This window comes from Lytechinus pictus, chromosome 6 (genome assembly GCF_037042905.1).
Source record: "Lytechinus pictus isolate F3 Inbred chromosome 6, Lp3.0, whole genome shotgun sequence".
Taxonomy (NCBI): Eukaryota; Metazoa; Echinodermata; class Echinoidea; order Temnopleuroida; family Toxopneustidae; genus Lytechinus; species Lytechinus pictus.
Window position 1 is genome coordinate 22,016,877 of NC_087250.1, and position 15,568 is coordinate 22,032,444.

Sequence of the window (15,568 nt, forward strand, 5' to 3'; positions counted from 1 at the left end):
TTTTTTGAGAGGTTTATAGGTATAACCAAGTTGTATATTTTATGCCAGTTGATACATTAGAAATTTGGAAATGTAATACAAAAACTTATTACCTCTACACAAAGACAATTTTGATAAAAACGATCTTAATACAGATCAATGAATCAACTTTTGTTTGTATTATTGTAATAATTGGGGTTGATTATTTATTAAAAGTACTCTGTAGGAAATACAGAATCACATCAGTTCATACTGATATTCTGAATCGATCAATCATCAACGAATAAATACAGTTTGATTTACATTTATTTGCTGTCAATTGAGATGTCATTTTAATGATAATAATGACAGTGAATATTTTAGAGCTCATTGTCTGGCAAAAAATAAATTATTATTGGCGCAGTCATGCTAGAGAAGAGGCTGAATATGATTGTGGGCATATAGCTAATATCAGGAAAGTGGGCAAATTAACATTATATTGATATAAATGGAATCCAGTGTAATTGTCAAAGTGAGGTCTATTGTCAGACATTACATATACATATTATAATAATACGATCTACAAGACATAAAAACATGTAATAATTTTTTGCAATGGTAAATAAGTACAAATGAATAACTATGTAGGATTAAAATTTGATTATTTCTTTTCAGTGACACCTGCTGGAAAGGACAGTGTCACACAATGTGTTAACATTGTGGACTACGTGAAAATATTTGTTAAAATGTTCAAATTTAACAGTGTGAAGGCGATTTCGCATAGTGTTTCACACTGTAAACACACTGTGGGAGACTGTGTTCATTCCAGGAGGGAAGTACTACATTGTCGTACACTGTAGCAACGCATTTAAATGATAAAATGTGAATGGTACGTAATATCCTTCAGGGAGAGATGAAAACAATCCGAAATCAGATTTTTGTTTCAAAAATTGTTAACCTTATTTTCATCTAAAAAAAACATTTGGCCATTTTTGCCCTTTGCCTGTTTCTAAATGTTATCGTTTGATATATTTCATGTCACTTATTATGTTTGTTTTCTTTTGTTTACTTTAAAGTACGAACTCTATAACAGAAGTGACCATGGGAGTACACATTGAATCCAATTAATGTATCCAATTGCCTCGTGCTTTAAGAAGGATTCATAAATACAAGTGTTCTTGTATGTCTTCATAAATGATTTCATTAAAATATAATAAATATATTTTACGTCATTCAGTATAAGAACTGTACTTTCTGTGAGTCTTGAAATATGTAATTACTTTTATTGTTATTCAACTAGTCTTGCATGTGGGCGGGATCAGATTTTTGGTCTCTCAGTATCTTATTAAAAAAAGCGTGTCTAAATCTCTGTGAAAAATAAACCTTCGCAATAATATGTGTCTTTGAATAACTAGAAACAGTGAAAAGAAAATAACTCTCTCAATCGCCTTGTCAACAGCTTTCTGAACAATGTCATTAACCAGTTGACTACTGAATTCTGAGATTCTCATAGGCATTGTACAGTGATCACCTGGTTCCAGTAGACGATGGCTTAATTTCATTCAGAATAATGGGATCACTGTCTGCTAGCTTTTGCGTCGGATTAGATCGCAGGTATATTAGCCATAATAGAGTTAAAGATGCGTAGCGGTATAAGAAGATTAAGATTGATTTGTTTAAAATGCAGGCATAAAAGCTTACCTGGTTAACTCCCAGGACAGGCACTTAATAAGAAAGGTCAGTTGTAAGGTGACAGAATCCAACACCGATATGGCTGCATGGGACTGGTCATAAAAATTTCCAGAGTACTTGCCAAGCAGATAGGTTAGGTCCAAGACAGGCCATACAAATCAGGATTTGTAGGTTCCAGTTGAAGGATGACATATAAGTACTCATTCAAAACGTGATGGAAAATGTTCACGAATGTGACACCATTGATGTAAGAATATGAAAAACAGTGTACGAAGCCAAACAGAAAGCACAGAACGTAGGTAGCAGATTGAGTTGCTTTGTTCTCAATTCCCAAATTTAAACAATATACGAATTTGGAAATAAAAAGGAGTAAAATTTGATGCGAATATCACATGGAACATGTTACTGTTAAGTTCTAAATCATCTCACGAATACTTATGTTCAAATCTGTGACTATGCTAACATCCTAGAATAAAAACGAACTGAATACCTGCATGTAACCGCCTATACTAACCGTAGTACTGGCTATCTTTTGAAATCGACTCGACATCCCCCCCCCCCCAAAAAAAAAAAAAAAAAAAAAAAAAAAAAAAAACTTGCAATAAAAAAAAAACATTGCTAATTAAAAGCTCAAGTAAAAATGAATTTTTTTTCTTCACATTTTCTAAAATAAGCAAAATGTGATGCGTTCGGTCCAATTTGCTCTACGGCAAGTCGAAACCAGCCGTTATCTACATTTTTGTTATAGCTACAAAATAGGTGGTTTGAATAAAACTGAATAAAACGGCTGTTTTCGAGACGCCGTACCGCCGCCATAGAGCAAGTGTTACTGGGGTATTCAAGTCGGATCTTGGACCAGATGTAGGCCTAATGTGTGCGGAAGCCTTTAGAGATCGCCGTAATATCCCTACTATTCTTTGAAGATCTTCTTGCTGAGGTCGTGTAGCTCGGCCCGCTTGAGGGCGCTCTCTAACCCTGCTCGCTGTTCTGCAGTGCGTGTCTTTGCCCGCCAATGTAGAAGCACATCACGGGTGCCTCTCTCAGTAACCCTCCCTTCAGAGCGGTTGACCTCCAGGCAACGTCTTCGGCCAAGAAGACTGATGTCAAGAGCTCCCATCAGTGTCTCAAGGACATCATCGTTGTCGATCTGATCAGCAACCTTGAACAGGAGGTCGTCTTCGATGTTCTCCACTTGCTTCCTAATATAAAAAAGATGAAGGGAACTAGATTGGCAAAGGTGACACGAGATTTGCTCCTGCGACAATTTCTCTGGGTTTTACTTCGTCTAAGATGTACTGTTAGACTGAAGAGTTAGGGCTCCAATAGGGTCATATGTTAGGTTTGGGGAGCAATGTCGCCGGAGCAAATGGCGGGAACCTCGGAACCATTTCCTAGAGCTGGAATAACGTCAAGTATTCTGGGCTTTTATAAAACGGACTGCCGAACTATTCCGCTTTATTTCGTTTGCGGATTAATAAAATCTCGACTGAATGAGCCTTTAGACGGAGGCACCTTCAGAATTTCGAGCCTTGGGGATATCGAGCCGTAACCCATAGTTAACCAGTAGTTTATATTTTTTATATAAGCATAATGGAAATACTGTTTGTCAGTGTAATTGATAAAGGATAAAGGATTTTAACCAGTAGTTTATAATTGCAGACTAGACATTTGATTCCCACATACACGTGTTGGTTAGGCCTACTATCCCCCTCTGTCCACAATCCTTATTATTTAGATCGTTCATGTCAAGGAAACACATACTTACTTATTTTTGCTTTTGCTATCTCTGTCATCATCGTCATCAATGGCAAGTCTTTTCGCAGCTAAAAACCATACGAAATAATAAATCGAAAAATATGTATTAATCCTGATGTTTTTCATCCCCTGCAGCTATTATGTAATAATATCCACATAGTTTTGACAATTATCACTCGTAAGGAGCCTGATAAAAATGCTCAACATTGGGTTTTTTTAAGGAACAAGGCTGAGATTAGACTATCATTAATATGAATAAAGACCTTAAAACTCAACATAGGCCTTATCACATTAATCATAAGAGCAGAGTAATTGGAATGATGTTTTATCCCCAGAACAATTTAAAAATTATTGCTTCATTTTTTTATTTGTATTTGCATCGAGTAAATTATTCCTTATCATCAACAAACTATCATGATGCAATAATGAAAGCAGCATTTTCAGAGAAAATATTAAAAGAACAATAATTACCACTTTCCTTCCAGAAATATTTAAGCATGCAAAGAACTAAAAGCATTACCTTGAAGAACAGTTCTGAACTGAAGAGACGCACTGTTCGCATTTGGTGTGGTTCCTTGGGCCAGGTTAATGGTTATTTTTAATTCATTCTCTGGTTTCTGGCTGTAGTCAAGTTCTACAAAGATCACGTTTCTCTCAAGATGAAGGATACTGTCATAGTTTAGCGTCTAAGTATCGAAAAACGATTCATAATAAATATCATACCCACATTTCTTATAAATATCAAAATCTCTACTTAATTAATTGGTAATAAATGAAACAAATTTAGGCACATGCTATGAAACCTACCTATCACATTTTTATGTATTAATTTTTTAGACAAACAATAGATTCTAGTTCACGCTGCGGTATAATCATGCTGAAAAAAGACGGTGTCGCACAATGTTTACAGAGTGTTCACATAGTAAATTACAAGCAGATGTGATTCAAACCGTTAAAATGCCTAAGTGTGACAATGTTTTCACACTGTGTATGGCAGTGTGAACACAATGTGGGTCACAGTAGCTGCTTTAGGATGAAGAGTCTTCGTTGTTCGATTTCGAATCCCGAGAAGAAGTTTGAGGTCAAGTCACCGGAGAACTATACAGGGTCCTTTCGGCATCGGTGTAAAACCTGCTTAAAGTCGTCATAACGTCGGCACTGTTTATTATTTGTTTGGCGTCCCATGTGCCTATATAGGAGGCGAAAAGCGAACTAAATCACTGTGACCTACAGGTTTCCCCTCCAAAATTAATAATTATAACTGATTGGGGGAGTGCAGCTAGACCACTACGCTGGCGTTTCCCCCAAATCTTATACGAATAGTGCAATTGGTTCTTAACGTGCCAAGGTGATGACTATCCTCTACACGGGGTGTAAATTAAAGGTATTGTTTAAATTTGTGAGCAGCCGATTGAACAAATTTTCAAACCAAGATGAAACATCAGGGACCTATCCACAGAGGATTAGTTTATTGTTACTGGGGGTGCTGAACATTGTCACAGCACCCCCAGTAACAATAGATAATCCTCCGTAGCCAGGTCCATGTGAAACATGTGTACAAGTGCATGTATTAGAACTAATAAACCCTGAAAACAACCATTATTGAGAATGAAAAGCTAAAACTACAAGGCAAACCCCGATTTTGTAAATAGGCGTCTTATAGACGCCTAAATAGTACACATAATTGTATGGGATGAAATTAAGATGGTGTTTTCGGTCACTTTATATTTCAATTTTTGAAGCACATAATAATTATTTTCGAACGCAATTTCTTCTGGGCTTCATTTTTGTAACATATCACAGACACAGGTGACAAGTGTGACCTTCTAGCTCAGATTTTTTTAAAGTCAAACCAATGTTAACCAATCACTTTAACGTCCTATTCGAGGGAGGGAGTGTTTTCCACTGTAACGTAAAGCCTTTATCTTTATAGAGCAGGGGAGTGACGTTTACACACAATGCACTGGCTTCTGTCATCCGCGCGGGGTGGACTCGAACCCACGATCTTTGGTTCAACAGGCATGGAGCATTGGTCTAAAAAAATAACTTCGGAATTACCTTCTTAAACTCTTGACGATTCTTGTCTTTGATGATTATCCTGAGATCGTCCCCGGTTGGTTTAAGAAGCATTTCGCACTCTTGTGTCAGGGGCTGCTTGAATCCAAACATCACCTCCTCCTTCTTGATACGCTAGCAACGTAAATAGATAACAGATTAGATAGTTTGAATAAAATAATTGTATACTTTTGTTATTTAAATGTGAAATAAAATTAAAATGGTCTCCAGACCGATCAATTAAAAAGGTAAAAATTTTAAATCAATTCCAATTAAATGCAATCAGAAGGTTTTGGTAACGGTTTATTTGTGGGTGTGGGTGTGACATATAGCATAAACAATATAACAATATTTGAATGCATGAAACGAATATAGTGTCTTGAGAAGATATATCCCGCATATAAAGACGAATGTTGTGAAACTCGAGAAATGAAATAATTTAATCTTGTTTCATTTTTAATATAACCAACATTGTGACATGATCAATGACAAATACTCTTCGTAGGCCCATGCACATGGATCCTCCAAAAGCAGTATACATCTGTTTCTATACAAAGAAAAAAGCTTGGCCTTTAAAACGTTCTAAGACTGATGAGAGATTGAAATATCCGCTGCGCAGCTGAAGGGTAGACTATTGTGAAAAGGTTTCATTAAAAGGTAGATTCTTACAAGTAATGGGAATCAGTCAAAATGACTAGTTAATAGGGTCAGCTAGGTACAACTGTTATTCTAATCAAATTTGACCATTTTCTAGCCGTATTTTACTAGCACAGAGTTATATCGGATTAGAATATTCGGCGTCAAAAAATTGACTAGAATTAATCAGTTGTACCAAGCTGACTACTAATCAAATCAATTTGACTGATTTGTTTTAACGAATTATAGGTTTGCCAGAGAGGCCTGAGTTACCAAACTACCGTCTTTAATACCTCACTATGCCCTTCTGTCAAATCATAGACGTAGCAGTGGACTGTTGGTCTCCTATTACGAGGCATCTCAAGAGGAACGAACGGAAGGCACCCGATTTTCTTTCCCTTGCAGATGTTTGATTTAATGCGAATCCAGAAATCGCCCAATTTCTTGACGTAGATGTGGATTTTATCTTCGAAAAACTCACAAAGAGGAGGAACGAGCTCTGTCCTGGTAATGTTTTGATCACCTGATAGAGACGAAGCCGAAGAATGTTAAAATAGTATATATATATATATATATATAATAAAAGAACACCCCCCTTTATTACCAATAAAGGGGGTGTCCACTGTGCCCCTCACCCCCTCCCCCCCCCCCCCGAAATTACGCCTGCCTCTACTTTGGCTATTTTATCCTAAATATTTTGTAACTATATTTTTATAATTATATTTAAAAAGATATTTCTTTATTATCGTGTTTTTTATTATTATTATATTGTTAAAGATATTTTTTTATCCCAGATTAATCATTTAGATATACCTACAGGTATGCTTTGAAAATATAACATTAAAAAAACGCTACTCCTTTCGTATTCAACTATCTGTTTTTCTCATTTGTTCCTTTAATATTTGTGATAAAAGGTACGGAGAATGACCCATGATCCCTTATCCTCTTCATCCCCGCGTGTACCAAATCTGTTTCATATGATTACCTTTTGAATGTGTTTATAGGCTGATCGGCCATTAATCTTATTGATGTTGCTAACCCCATTTACATGTATATTTTCCCTTCTGGAGAGAAGCCTCTCCCCCCCCCCCCCTCAACACTCTTGGCTGACATATTTATTGAGAACTAATACCTTCATCGTCGAACGAATCTGCCTGTCGGGAGTAAAGCAAAAGGCTACCCTCTCCAGACAGAACCTGTCCAGTCAGCTCGGCGCAGTGTGTGAGTATGAGCTGTACCGGTTCAGAAAAGGTCTGACCGGAAGGAAAACACCGGATAGCAGGACAGAGTGACATTTCATCCTTTGACGTAAATTCGTCTGGCAGTTCCTCTCCAAGAAGCTGCAGTATGATGTCTTCATTACCTACAATATATTTGACAATGACACGTATCTCTCGATATTGAGGGTAAAGAATATTCAAAGAGCCAGTTATCAAATTATAGCTTACCATAGGGCCAATATGGTAAGCAACAAAACGATTGCTCTTTTTTAATCAATTTTCCTTCACCTTTATATCTTAACAATTGTTCCAAGACATGTGTGTAAACTGCTTAGCCCAAATAGAATTGATTGATTATATTTGTAAGGCGTACGGGCATTTGTTTTTTAACTACATATGTAGATACTGATCAGGAATTGATTAAACAATAGTAATTTCATGAAAGCATATATTCAATAGTACTTGAATGTATCAAATAATGCAAGATATCATTGAAGGAAAATAATTTAGAAGTATACAGTACCTAGAAGAGCGCCTTGGGGTACGTTCAATGCGACCCCATTGCCTTTGATAGTGAGGAAACCTCCCTTCCTCCCAATAGTCTTCCGAGCACTTGGGGCTTCGGAAGAGGAAGACTTCCGGAGACTGAAATGCCGTTCCACTAAAGATTTCAAAGAGAAATACAAGAAAGTTCATTTCCTTATTTAGTCGCGAAAAATATTGTAACGACTGCGTCGTCTTTTCGGCATTCAACGTCACGCTTAAAGCACACCGTTGCATGTTCACATACTTACACGCACAGCCTATACACACGAACCCACAAACCCTTACACACACACACACATACATTTCTTTTTCTTAAATGTCTCGCTTTGAAACTAATACAAACCATAATGACCAATTCAATATCTCTCCGTCTGTTCCGTCTATTCTCTGTCTGCCCCCCCCCCCCCATACCCTGTCACATATTAGGTCCCATCGTGAACACGAGGAATATTAAAAATAACAGAATATAAAGAAGTTCACCATTATACGGTTTATTTTCATTTGGTCCAATGCCAACTCGTCTACTATGTATTGTTCTACCATCAGTTCGTCCAATATCCACATGGTCTAATTGCCATTTCGTTCACTCACCATTTCGTCTTATAGCCAGTTGGTCCAATATAGCCATTTAGTCCGTATACAATTTGGTGTATAATTAGACTTTAGAAGTGAATTAATTGGGCGAAATGAATGAAAAATAAAACGATTAGAACCAACTGGTTATGAGACGAAATGGTCATAGACGAACTGGTGATTAGACGAAGTGATGATTAGACCAAATGGTTTTTGGACAAAACGGTTGTTGACGAAATGTTGATGGATGGAATGGCATTAGACTAGATGAAGGTAGACCATGTGGTGAGTGCACGATTGGGCAGTGGACGAATTGGCAATTCATCCATTATACTACATGCGGATATAAAACATGAGGCATAAGTCTTTCTCGTGTGAAGACATAAATTTATGAGAAAGATAAGCTTTTATTACTCACCAACTCCATGCGCTATTATAGAAAAAATGGAAAAGAAGAAATATTATTTACGAGGATGATTACTAGTATTTTAAGCATAACCGGTAGGAAGAATATATTGCAAAAAATAATACCCCCCCCCCCCCTTCCCAAGCTAGAATATATTACAGCGTCCCAAACCGTGAAGCACATATCGATTTAATGTTTGATGGATTTATTTCATTTATCTATTCACGTCAGAGATGAGTATCCACTATGTAATACACAAAGGTGATAATACAATAATAGTAGTAGTATAATCAATGAAAATATTCTTTTTAATGTGTTATTCACTTAACAGAATGATAAACGAGTGCAGAAGACCGTCATCATGAGCGATAAAGCTTAATAATGATGGCGGCCTCGTAAAAGTTGATGTTGCCATTCACAATAAGAGCATGGACCCACTAGCAGGTCCATGATAAGAGCTAGTGAACGTTTTCGAAGTGAAACAATTCCGCCCTTTAGTCTAGTTGGATAATTTTCTTAACTAAAAATGTTTACGAAACACGTTTTTTTTCCAACAAAATCCTGACAGTGGGAGAGGGATGCCTCCCTCCTACCCCCCCCCCCCCCCCAATCTAGGTTGCTTCGATATCTCATCGCTTGCGCGATTCCAATTTCAAGATCCTGGATCTCCCACGGACGGCAAAAAATGCAATTTTTGCATGTTAAACAGCTAGGGTTAAACAATACGAAATTGATGCTATTATCAACGCAGATAATGTATGAATTTATTGGGTACTCACCGTCTTCATTGTTCCACAATGAGTGTTGTCATTGAAAGAAAAAGAATTTTTTTATCAATTAATATAATTTCATTAACGTGACGACGCATCACTAGTTTGCAAATTTGTATTTAAAAATATCAGTGCTTTGCCACTGTTATAATAAGAAGTATGAATGAAAAACAATTTCAAGTTTGCGTCCTGATGCAACACTCGCATCACCCTTTGAGTGCATTCTTGCATCATAAATATATATACAGTGCGTATAAAAAAAACGGGACAGATTTGAAAAGTCTATAAAATTTTTGTTTCAAATTATAATGTCTATATTTTGGTGTTAATAGGTGCTCTAAGGTCTTATCTTTCAAATGCTATTAAAAAAATTAGTTTCGTTCATGCTTGAGCGAACACGGAATGTTTTTGTCTGGGATTAAAAAAGGAGGCTTGCGCCAAAATGGCCTAAAATTATAAATATGATGATCGGACTTCTTGCTAATTAGCAGACTTCCTCTTAACCTTTTCATTATCTTTGCCATAATTTTTTAATCATGCGGTCAAAATTCATTTTCAGATCTATTTATTTGCTTGAATTGTTCTGTTGTTGTTTCTTTTTAATATGCTCTCTGTTAGCTTTGAATATTCCTTCTTCAAGCTAAAACAATTTTGTTTCAACCGAAGTGGGAGAGCGTGGATTTTTTTCAAATCCTTTCATTGTGTGCTACAAAGGTTATGGTGCCTTTTGAATAGTGCCACACAGATTGGCGGGTGCTTGGGATGCCCCCCCCCCCCCTCAATTAGAAAAATTCATGACCAAGAAAAAAAGTGGACAGGAAATAAAAGGAAAGATAGAAAGTAAAATATGATATTATTTTCTGAATATTATGTCAAAATTTATCACAAAATTTGATATTGTAATAAAAAAGTGGGAATATTTGCGTGCTCACTTCGCTTGCTCACAACTTTTTAATACATTTTACCCGATCTGCCATATCTAGCTCCTTCAAAATTGACTCAATAAACCATTGTCATTGAAAAACATGAATCCCTTCCTGTGTTTCCTGTCAAGCAATTAAACTTGGTCAATGAATCAATGACCCCGTGAAAAATAGATTCATGTCTTTTAAAGGTACATAACATAATTTTGTTTCACATAATAAAAGGATTTCAATCAAGTAATAATGCAAATCTTCTTGCTTGGGTTGACAAAAAATCTTCTTTTCTGAGTTACTTTTGAAGGAAAATTAAAAGGAAAGAGAAGTTTAAATGAAAAAACAAAATAATTCAAGGAACTAAATAAATTTGTAAATAAAAATTGACAGCATAATTCGAAAATTGTGGCACAAGGTCAAAAGGAAGTGTCCTGATTAGCAATAAGTCTGATCATCATATTACTCATATTCTGCAATTCTGGCGCAAGCCTCTTTTTGAACCCCCAACAAAAACGTCACGTGTTCGCTCAAGCATGAACAAAATTTATTTTTTTTAGTTGCATTTCAAAGATAAGACCTTAGAGCACCTATTTACACCAGAATATAGACATCATAATTTGAAACAAAAATTTTATAGACTTTTCAAATCTGTCCCGTTTTTTTTTACGCATTGTAGTGCAAAAAACGTTTTGTTTTATTGTTGTTGTTCGAACCCATAGGAATGACTGTTTTCGACTTATAAGAGTGCGTGCAATTTTGCTTCAAAATGGTGCAAATTTGCACCTATCATAATGTAGGGCTACTTTGCACCGCAATATGGTGCAAAGTGTAGCATACTGCCGCCAATGTATAATGTTCAGGAACCTAATTCATCGAGTCCAATTTTGCTTAGATAAATCAAAATGAATAAAAACAAAAAATGAAATAAATCACTTAATAAATAAAAAATAAAAAATGCCAATCTGTAATTATCCTATCAAGAATACTTAAACATTTTGGTTTTTTTTTATTGTATTGGCAAACATAATATAAGTGGATTGTTATCAGATTGAACCAAACCCCATCACAAAAAAATAAAGCAAAACAAAACAAATTACAACAATGTTATGCCATTTCAACTTTTCAAAAAGATGCAACAGTTTATGCAATGATGCTAATAAGCCAAGCTGTGGAATTGCATAATTATACAGAAACTTCGGATACTTAATTTTGTAAAAGTAGACTATATCTTTTTTATGTCGCATATAATGAGATCTATGACAAAAACAATGAAAAAAAATTGATATTTCGAACAGTTCTCGAATGGATTATAATAAAAATATACTTACTTCCTTATCATAGCGACACCACCAAAACATGAGAAGAGATTGAAAAAATGAAAATTAATGTACATTGAAAAAACAACAACTATGCAATCAATTGGCTAAGACTAAACTAAAAATATTAACAAGGATTAAAAAGCAGACTTTTTTTCTGCGCATATTTTTTTTTTATATAGTTTTACTATGGTTACATATTTTGCTTTGAAAAAGTAATATCGGGTTAAAAGTAATCTCGAAGCCACTTTCCAATACACCCTGTATGCCATGTACGTTTTGGTAAATGTGATGGTCATGATGATAAGGTAATTAAACAAAAAATTCAGTTTTATCGCAGAACTGTCATAAACTTCATAATTATAGGTGTAGACCATTTTCGCTAAATGAAACAAACTCATTTTCTTACCAACCCCTGCACCTTCTAATAAAAAATTATTTTATTGTAGTATCCCATAAGGAAGCATATGTTACAAATCAAGTAATTATTTTTCTAAATGATAGGGAAATTAAGAAAAATCCAGAGTAAAAATGTCAAAAGTTTAATCGCAGAGCTGTCAAAAGCTATATAGCTGTAGACCATTTTCGCTAAATGAAACAAACTCATTTTCTTACCAATCCCTAGACCTTTTAATTAAAATTTATTTTATTATTTCCTATAATGAAGCATACATGATAAAGGTCAAGTAATTTCTTTGATAAATACACTTCTCTGTAACATTGAGTAAGGTCAGAAAGATGGCCATAGAAAAACAATAACTCACCCACTAAGTGATGCAGGGGAAAAGGGAAAGAGGTAAAATGGGATAAAAGAAACATTAATTGGGGCTCAAATAATAATTTTGAAAGAAGCAAAACAGATTAAAACGAATTTTGAAGATAAAAAACGCTTATATCTAAGACTCGTCAAAACACACACAGACATCAACAAAATATGCCAGGAAAAGTAAATAGAAATGAACATCTTTTTGTGCTTCTTTTTTTTCTTTCTTTTTTTTTTTCTTTTTTTTTTCATCTTTTTTGTGTCTAATAATTTCAGCAAGTTCAGTAGGAGTTATGAATAAAATAATACAGTAAACGAAACAATTGATGAATAGACAATCAAACCAGTATGATAAATAAATAATTTGATATTTGACTAAATCAATTGAAGAATAACACTTACTGATCTTGCCGTGATCGTAACTATTAACACTGTAATGAAAAAAAAAATCAAAATCACTGTAAAGAAAAGGGAGACACTGGCTACGATGATTAAACTTTATGAAAACTGTGTAGCAAATATCGTCTAGGGCCTACCTATATTGCATATGCATGGCACAACAAAGATAGAAGCGGTTTAAATATGTAAAGAAAGAAATGCTTTTTAATTTGACATCTAGTCACATTTGACAGAATGATTTTCACGTACTATTTCACGTAGTGAAATATGAAATTACAAGAAAGCTTTAACAATATGTTTGTGATCATGAGGACAATGGCGGTGTGTTTTCAAACAACACTATGTCCAATGCGCTGCTGCTGCTATTGCTGCTGCTACTTCTACTTCTACTACTCAACTACTACTACTACTACTACTACTACTTCTAATACTAATAACAATAATAATAATAATTATAATAATAATAATGATAATAATAGTAAAAGTAGTAATAATGTTGATGATGATAATAGTAATAATAATGATGATAATAATGATAATGATAATAGTAATAATAATTATAATAATGATAATAACAATGACTACTACTATAGTAGTACTAATAATAATAATAATAGTTAGGATAATGTCCATGCACGAAGACCAAGATATTACTGCTGCATGATGCGCTACTGCTGCAGCTGCTGCTGCTGTTGCTACAACTACTGTATAATACTTTTATATTTTGCAGTGTCGTATAAATGATAAGATGTTTATCCTATACCTTTTATTTGTAATTAATTATTGGAATAAACCATTCTACCATAAAAAATGTAATGGAATAACTTACATGATGTCCTTTCATGCGCATGCCTTTTCCCTTCAGCCAAAGTTAATATTGGCCGATAATTTAATACTAGGTGGAACAAGGCGTTCACTGTAAATTAGCAGCCTTTGTCCTTTTATTTGCTATCAGTTATTATTGTTAATAATGGTTAATCTTCCATTAGCAGAATAATTCATTGCAGGTTAATACCTTGGTCACATTTGCTCTACGGCGGCCGTACGGCGAGTCGAAAACAGCCGTTTTATTAATTTTAAGTCAAACCACCTATATATAGTTGGACAAAAAAATGTTAAAACGGCTGTTCTCGACTCGCCGTACGGGCGCCGTAGAACAAATGTGACCAAGGTATAAGCAATAGGCTCCGATCTGTTATCTCAATAAATTGCATATCGCAATCAGTTAAGTTGAACTTTGTCTTATTGAGAGTCGTACAAGTGAGGCAAATGCTTTTTCGGGGTTGGAGTGATGGTTGAGGTTTGGTAAACTCAGCAGTATATTCACTCAGTCTACAATTAGTTGATTTTCTGCAGTGGCGTAGACAGGTTCGTACACCTGGGGGGGATGACTGGGCTGCCAACGCTAGTGAGGGCGCGAAGCGCCCGTGCGAGGGAGTGAAGCGACCGAGCGGGGGGAGGGTGTGGGAGGGGGGGTGTCCCCCCTCCCACGGTAGGGAGCTTTTGCAATTTTGAACTTGAAATCGTGCAATCTGATGCATACTTAATGAGGTAAAATAACACACACAAGCGCGCACACACCCGCACACATACTCACCCCCCCCCACACACACACACACACGGGTGCGCGCACCACACACATACTACGCCTTGAATGGACAGACATACATCGACAAGATCTACACACCGTGGCATACGAATACAGAATGGACTGACACATAGTATTGCATATTGAACCACACTACGTATTTATCTATCTCTGTGAATTTTGCTGTTACACCTCTTCAGAAAAAAAACCAATGTCAATTGTGTACACGCAGGTATAGTCTTTGTTGTCTTGATATGGGTATGTGGTTATGAATGAAAACAACCTCTGTGGCCATTTGTGAATAGAACACATAAACAACAAACAAATAACAATATGTCTTCATGGAAGAGGTCTACAACAAATTGAGATGGTCTGGAATATGGAAGCAACGAACCTCGCCAACTACCTATCCAATCCACCTGATATACTGACGAGTATATCCCTCGATTATGATAAATGTCAAGCAATATACTCCATTAACAAGCAAGCATCTATCTTATTGGCACAACATCGACTGACACTACCCTACGGTGAAAAAGAGAAGGCAAGACTTAAATGCTCCTTTCACAAGAAACTTCAAGAGCAACTTAAATCCAAGCGACTTCATGGCCACCATGAGAAACAGACGCATCGGGAGTTCGTAGACCAGAAAGACACACATCAATGGCTTAAGTCGGCGGGACTAAGAGGTGAAACTGAAGGGTTCGTCTATGCTATTCAGGACCAGGTGGTGAGGACCCGTGCCTACGAAAAATCTATCCTCAGAAGAGACACAGACGACACTTGCAGGATGTGTGGAAAAGAGACCGAAACAATCATGCATTTGGTATCAGCATGTTCGACTCTTGCTGGAACTGAGTACATCACAAGACATGACAATATTGCCAAAGTTATCCATTGGCAACTACTGAAGGATCGCGGTAAAATGACTTGTGATCACGCTTGGGAACATCAGCCACAAACGATCACCACGA